The 7,515-nt window shown below is 40.1% G+C and overlaps 1 pseudogene across 1 annotated transcript; it reads right to left on the bottom strand.

The window, feature by feature from the left end:
• Positions 1-1,043: 1,043 nt before the first annotated feature.
• On the bottom strand, positions 1,044-2,382 carry LOC309549612 (actin-related protein 2/3 complex subunit 1A-B-like; annotated as a pseudogene). Its single transcript has 2 exons — positions 1,320-2,382; positions 1,044-1,082 (listed from the first exon to the last, which is right to left on the bottom strand). The product of its transcript is annotated as an actin-related protein 2/3 complex subunit 1A-B-like (transcript).
• Between the last annotated feature and the right edge of the window lie 5,133 nt (positions 2,383-7,515).

The following is a 7,515-nucleotide window of genomic DNA, read 5'->3' as shown; positions in this document are numbered from 1 at the left end:
ACATAGAGCAGGGGTCTACAAACTGCAGCCCGCGGTCACATCTGGCCGCTACAAGATTTTACCCGATCCGCAGCAATTTAGACTATGTTTTTTTCATTGTACAGGTGGCCTTGCCACAACAACCAATGGCACTGATCTGCCAGAACAGATGGCATCATTCATTGCTATGGTGCTGGTGGTCGGTCCAACCATAGCATGGAAACAGGGTGGTATCCATGAGCATCCCAGCATTTATAAGAGGACCTGTTCTGTCCCCCAATCTCTGTCCAGACAAGCTTTACCCTCCTCCCTGTGCCTTGCTGCCACTTTGGTTATGATTGTAAAGCATGGCAGGGGAGACTGAGGACTCTGATGTGAAAAGGGAGCTTTGATGTACAAGGGAGAGCTCTGATGTAATGTGGTTTGAGACATAATATTTACCCTGGCCCACTTACTGTATCTCCTAAAGCAATCCTGCTTAAAGATAATAACCAATATGACCATATCCTCCTTCTTCCAATAGCAATATGAAGGTTTCTGACCTAACAGTCTATTCATTTTATCATCACTGAATGCCAAATCCTGTTGTCTGCATTAACCATTATAAACTTCTATTTCTGTATACTGACCCCTGGACCTCTTCACAACACAAAGATGCTTAGAATACACTGTTTATTTCAAGTAACCCAACCTCCTTCACAAAGCAAAAGATGAGTTCCCATTTCAGTACACTTGGCTCTGAATCACCCTCCCACTGATTAGGAAGGGTCCCCTGTGTGTTGTGCTTGGAGGAAGTGGAAGACTATATTGATTATAGTGGCAATGTGCCTTTTTTTTTTTTTTTTTTTTAGAAGCCAAAAGAATCTGACTTTCATTTGTATTGTGCATTATGTTCTAAAGAAATTATTAGATATTTTTGGAACTAGATCTCATTACACATTGTACTTAATAATCGTCTTTACTGTTATTTCTAAAGTGTACAACAGGTCATCAAAATGTCACAGAACATTTTCAAGTGTTTTGCAGCTTTGTTTATTTGTCTTGCTTGTGCAGTTGCTCTTCAGTTACATAATGCGCAGGCCTTGAATGTAAGATTTCAGAGTCTTAGGCCGGGTTCACATATGTGCGGCCGCAGTTCCCAACATGCGGTCCAGTGCACTCCTGTTCACCGGTTCTGGTGCGACTCAGGTCCAAATTTTTGCCTGAATTCACACCTGAACCGGACCCAAACACACACTGGACCTGTGTGAACTGGCTCCATTGAGAGTCGGTCACACTTGCATGTCATGCGAATTGGATGCGGTAAGTCCGCATCCAATTTGCACGTATGTGAACCCGGCCTTAAAATCCCAGATAGTAAATGCACCATCAATGCCGGTAGTATAGAACTTGCGATAATCAGATTTGTCCCCCTCATAAATTTATACCTGATTGATGCTGTTCTGATGAGTGTCCAATGTGGTCTTGCAGTCGTCAGTAGTTGCTCTCCTATCCATGTTTCTAAAGTGTTTCATAGCTGAAATATTATACTGAGTGCTTTGCATTGGAATGTCCGTTTTGGACACAAATGTCAATGAGCCATGATGGATGATGTGAAGTGTATAGGACAACAGTCCTGCTGCTATCAGGCTGTTCTCGGTCACTAAGGTGACACTTAGGAGAGGCAAGATTTCAGTCTTCAGCTGTGAAATGATTGTGTTTTAGATGCATCAACTACAGACACAATACTGTCATGACTGACCGGGGCCAAATGATTTCCACTAGCCGAAAAGCTTACACTGTGGACCCAGCCACCATTGCCAGCACTTTCAAACTCTGACATCAGCTGCCAAAAGACATTTTTAATCCCCAAGGAGTGCTAGCTGGCTTCTTGTAAACTTCCTTATTATATGCTGCGAACACCCTAGTCTTGAAATCACATGATCCTTCAGCCAAAAGTACATTATCTGGATGCCAGTCCAGGCTTAGCACAGTAGAATAAATTGGTTTCTTAATGTGTTTGCTCACCCACCATTTGTTTTCTGACTCATAGTAACACACGGATATAAGTTTTACTCCTCTCCTCACTGCAAAATTATTTTCCTAAGGTGATCACTTGACAAAGGTTGCTGCTCGATTTTTGATGCAAGATAACCAATGTAGGTTTCCATACTCCATCTTTTTTCTCCACAGATAAGCATTGAGATCAGCTCCACAGGTCACTTTACAATCACTTCTAGGAGTCCAGTCTATGCCTGTAATGTGTCCATTGTGCTCCTTCAGCTCATGAACCTTCACCCACGGGTTTCCATTTTGCTTGTAGATGTGTACCCCATGGTTATTGGAGCTTATTGCAATCTGTGTGCGGCCTTTTTTCCAGGCGTGGCAACTGATAGGTTCAAGTAAGAACTGGTATAATGGCATCCTGAATTTGTTTAATGAGCTTTAGGAGATGTAACTGAGGGCATTGTGTATGATGTATGAAGTCAGAGTATCGACGTAACGTGTATGGGGGAGGAGCCTGTACACACACCGACATCGATACACATCCCCGCTTGTATGCCCGCACTGGCCGAGTGCTGTTATATGTGAGTGTTCATTTAAATGTTTTGGAGCTTTATAAAACTGCTTTACAGAGAGCACTAGATCTTTGTGTTTGTTCCTCCTATATGATCACCTAATCGCAAGTGAGGAGAGAGGAGAGAGAGGAGTTGATGCCCTGAACACTTGGTCACTGTGTTAGCAGACACAGTGGGTCTGGCCACTACCCTGTTTTGATCCATCCAGCAGTCCCCTTACCATGGGAATGGAATGAAGGAGGTGTTGAGCCGATTATCTATTGGCACCTGAGAGTGCACCAAGTGGGTCTGGCTCATTATAATTTGTGAGCCAGACTAGGAGGTGAGCAGCTAGCATATATACCATTATCAGCACCCAGATTCACTTTGATGGGGATTGGAGCACCAGCACCATTTTTGTCTTGTTTGCATAGCACAGAAGATTTCTATGGACTTTGCACATTAATTATATTTCTCCACTTGAAGATTTTATTAATAATTATTTTTACCACTTGGAGATTTTACTTATAATTGTCACTATTGTGTTAGCACGTGCACTTTGCCCACTGTGACACTTTATATATATGTGCTCAATTATTCATTATCCTGTCATATTATTAAGAGTGTTGGCACTTGCACTTTAGATTGGCATACATTTTTTATGATTTAATATGGCTATTATTATCAGATACCCCTTTGGCACCGCATTCATTTCTATCTAATTGTCCTATTTTGTTATGTGAAAGCACTTAAAGTGAGCAGCCATTGGACTTTCTTATTATATTAATATTTTTATATAATTACTTATTCCGTTAGCACTTCATTCATCTTATTCTGGTTAGTTTGTTTCACACTTCACCATATGAATAATATATGACACTATGCACCTGTAACAATTTGAGATTTTGAAATATGCTATATTTTTCTATTCAGAAATTGAGGCCCGTTTTATCTTCTGTTATCCTTCTGTGTGTCCTGAGTAATCAAGTCTGTGAAACGCGTTGATGCACAGGGGCTCACTTTTCCATCACTACCTAACAAATAATTTGTATGAATTGGCCATGATGGGCCAAACTCTGTTCAGATGTGAATATATGTTTTTAATTGTGTTTATTTCTGTGTAAAATCTTTTTATGTTTTCTATGTACAATAAAATATAGATTTTTTGTAAAGTGTTGTGGTCCAATTTTCCTTTAAAGTCTGATCTTAGGGGTTTTTTTTGTTTTCTAATTAGATTGTATGGATGTGGCAATGGAGTGATTTCAGTAACTTTATACTATTCTGGAACACTTGAGTAACCGGATTTTGTAACTATTTTAGGAAAATAGCTCTTTTAATTAAGTGGCTATTTTTGTGCCACTCCTTCATCCCTTTCTTAAAATCTTTGCCAGGATGGTACAGCTTTGAATTCCTGTATCTGTCAGAGAACTGCTTTGTAACGGAGGTCAAAAATATCGGATATTTCTTTTCTTTTGTTTTATGAAATATACAGTCTCTAGTCTAGATGCAGCTTGTAACAAAGTCAACTTATCTGCAACATTTGGTTTGTGAGTTCCTGTGTCCCTACAGGGGGTAGGACATGAGGCTACCCTCAGTAAGAGGTGCATAAATTATTGTATTCTGTTTGAAGATCGAGCCAGATGCCTCAGCAGAAGTCCAGGCAAAACCTAACTAAACACTAAACCTGCTCTGTGCCACATTCTAACCCTAGTCTATCTAACCCTGTAAAGCAAAAATCATAGTACTTACATTTTCTGCACTCGATCTGGTCCTGTCCCATGCTGAGCTGTCAGGGGCAGCTTTAGCGTGGAGGCGGGTGCAGGAGAGGCACTCGACAACAGAAGTCCCATTGTAAGTCTATGGATGACATCACTTCCCATTCATTTCACAGCCGTTGACGGTCCTTTCCTGCACACAGCTTCTGTCCCTGTTGTTTGGACCAGATCAGGTGCAGAAAAGGTAATTACAGCGATTTTTGCTTTACAGGGTTAGATAGATTAATTTTAGAATGTGGCACAGAGCAGGTTTAGCATTCGTTAGGTTTTGCCTGGCAAACCAATTTCTCAGGCAACATAGTTGCTCCACATATCCATCTCTGATTCTTTGATGTTTTTTTTGGTGATGGGATGATGATGACTTATATTGATGTGAAGGGGAGCAAGAATGGATTACTGTTTGAATACCATTGGTCATGTGGAGAATGGTACTCACCTGAATAGTTAGATATTTCTCGATGACGAAATCCTAAACAGAGGTCCTCTCTTGGTGGGCTGTGAAAGGACTGCAGCTTTAGCCTGAGTGCACTCTATCAGGATAGCAATAACAGTACATACTCACTTAACTGAGTTAATTCATTTAAGCAGGATGGTCTGTTTGGGAAGAATGAAAATAAAAGAGAAAGAGAATTAAAGAATATATAGACAAACAGGTCCATATACAAGAACCTAAAAGGTCTGACATTACAGGGACCTTAGGAAGAGCAGAACAGCACAGAAAACACTCATGCTCACTCGTGAAACGCACGTCTAGTGGAGTTTGCGCAGTGACGTCATGCCGTCGCATGAGAGGACCGAGTGTCGGTGATCAATGTGTCAATGACTCAATTTTCTCTGATTTTATATGTTTTGGATGGATTTTAGATGTTACACTCTTGCTATTGTTCCTTAATTAAAGTAATTACTAAACTATATGGTGCTTTATCTGTTTATTGCCCATGGTGTATATCGAACAACAAGCGGAGTGCTGCCCCCTGGAGGATGTAAATAGGATCCTCAGATTGATGTCTGCATTTACTACAACCATTTAAGCTATTTATGCTGCACATTGATTGAGCAGCAATAACAGCGGTGATTGTGCATTGCATGCAGGTGAAAGCTGGTGTTTGGAGCACTTTTCTGCACAGAGTGGCACTTTATTCACTTGGCTATTTTGAAGTGGATATCATTTAGCAATATTAGGCTATATGTTATTTTCCTGAGTTCCAGCTTCTAAGAATTCATTTTGATTATGTGATTGGGTTGAATTGGCAAAAGCTATTTACAGTGTTAACATTCTACATGCGTTTATGGTGCCCAGCCTGTTTTTCTGGTGAGTGAGCATTTCAGCTTGGACATTAACTTTATGAACTTTTTTGCATTGTTTATTTATTTATTCTTTTCAGTTCGCTGGTCTGATGAGTTTAAAATCAAGCGGATACATACATAATCAATGCTTTGAATATTCATCTCCATAAACCTTAACACAACATTGAATTATGTTCACTGTATTTAATTATACATCAATGGTATTTAGAGGACTGCATTTTGTACAATTGTTCCATGATTAAGGTAGAGTATATTGCCTTTATTTGGTAGCTCTGTAGTGTGTAGCGCCGATTTCATTTTTAGATTTTCTTCTTTTCCACTAGTCTACTATGTCCTGCAATTTCTAGGAAGGTTGGAGCAGCAGAAGGAGGAAGCAAAGAGGAGGAATCATGGAATGCACACATTGAGTTCCAGAAAGAGAAAGTTGCATTAGAAAGGAAAAGCAACTAATTTTGGCACATTTAGAGCCTACCTGAATTATATTCCCAACATTCCCAAAACCAGTACAATGGGGGGCCTCTATGGGAACTCATTTAGACGTTGCATAGGTTTCATCCAGAAGAGGCTGAACCTGGATGGCTACATTTATTCAAAGAGCAGTAAGGGTTTTTTAGGTGATTGTAGTCCTTATGACGAAGACAGAAAAAATAATGGCATTGGCAGGGAGTGGGCTAAAATGTATTTTCAGCTAGTCCTATAGGGTTATGGGAGAGGATCCACAATCCATTATATGATGCCATGAAGATGCATCAGAAAGTTACTTTTTTGTTCTTGGGTTTGGACCAATTTTAAAGTAGAGAACAATTAAATGTATTATTGTACGAGTCTTGCCTGCCGGTAAAGTATAACTGCTTTATGTATAAACCCATTAATATAGACAGCACCAACATCATTCACAGCACTTATCAGAACTGCCAGCAAAGAAGCTTTGTAGCAATACCTCCAACTTAGTCATTTAGAGGGGTGGGGTAAAGGGAATATTTACTATGGAGTCCAGTCTAAATAGCCTGTTATCTCCTGGAGAAAATAAACTTTTGTTTAAGGGTATTTTATTTTCTATATACCAAGACAAAAAAACTATCAGACAGGGTACATCTTGTGAGGTCAGTATGACAGATTGGCAATAATAAAAGAAAACAACAGCTCACATAAGTACCAGGACATCGTACACAAAACCAACAAAAGGTACAACTATATCAAATCAGCAGGTGAAAAAAGAACTTGAGATTTAAAAAATATTACATTCAAGGTATGCAGTTAGACAAGAATTAAAGAAACACAGAGTATGTCAGATTCCAATAAGACAGTGGGGAAAAATGCCCTATTCCATTTAAATTTCTATATCCCCGGGACTGTGGTGGTCTAACACCAGATTTTATTGAATTTCTTTGCACAGTCCCTTGCAGTATAGGTCATTTTGTAGATAGGCAGAGCATTATTGATCATGTCAACCCACATCTGCAAGCTAGAGGCGTCTTTTTTAGCATAAAAGAAGAGGAATCGGATCAACACTTTTTGAGAGGCACCAATGTCCTCTTCCTCCAGGTCTCTAAAGCCCCGTACACACGTACCGATCGTCGGCATACAAACGTCGGCGGACGAAAGATCTGCCGATTGTACGCGTGTTAGTATGGTGCCTCCGACAGATGTCTGCGCACAATCCGCGGACAAAAGTCTTTCTTGCAAACATGAAAATTTTTGTATGCCGACACCAGAACGGACGATTGTTCGTCTGTCAGTACACAATTCGGCCGACACACAGCTACAAATCCCAACACGCATGATCAAACCAAATGAGTTCCCGGAAGAATTTTCTCTAGTAAACTCAACATTTTATTCAGAAAGAACTTTCGGCTCGCGGAAGTCCAAGAAATAGGTGAAATGCGGAGCACATGCTCATCTTGATAAATGTGAGA

This window comes from Pelophylax lessonae (genome assembly GCF_965119305.1).
Source record: "Pelophylax lessonae genome assembly, chromosome: 3".
Lineage (NCBI taxonomy): Eukaryota > Metazoa > Chordata > Amphibia > Anura > Ranidae > Pelophylax > Pelophylax lessonae.
This window is presented reverse-complemented; position numbering and strand designations above follow the sequence as displayed.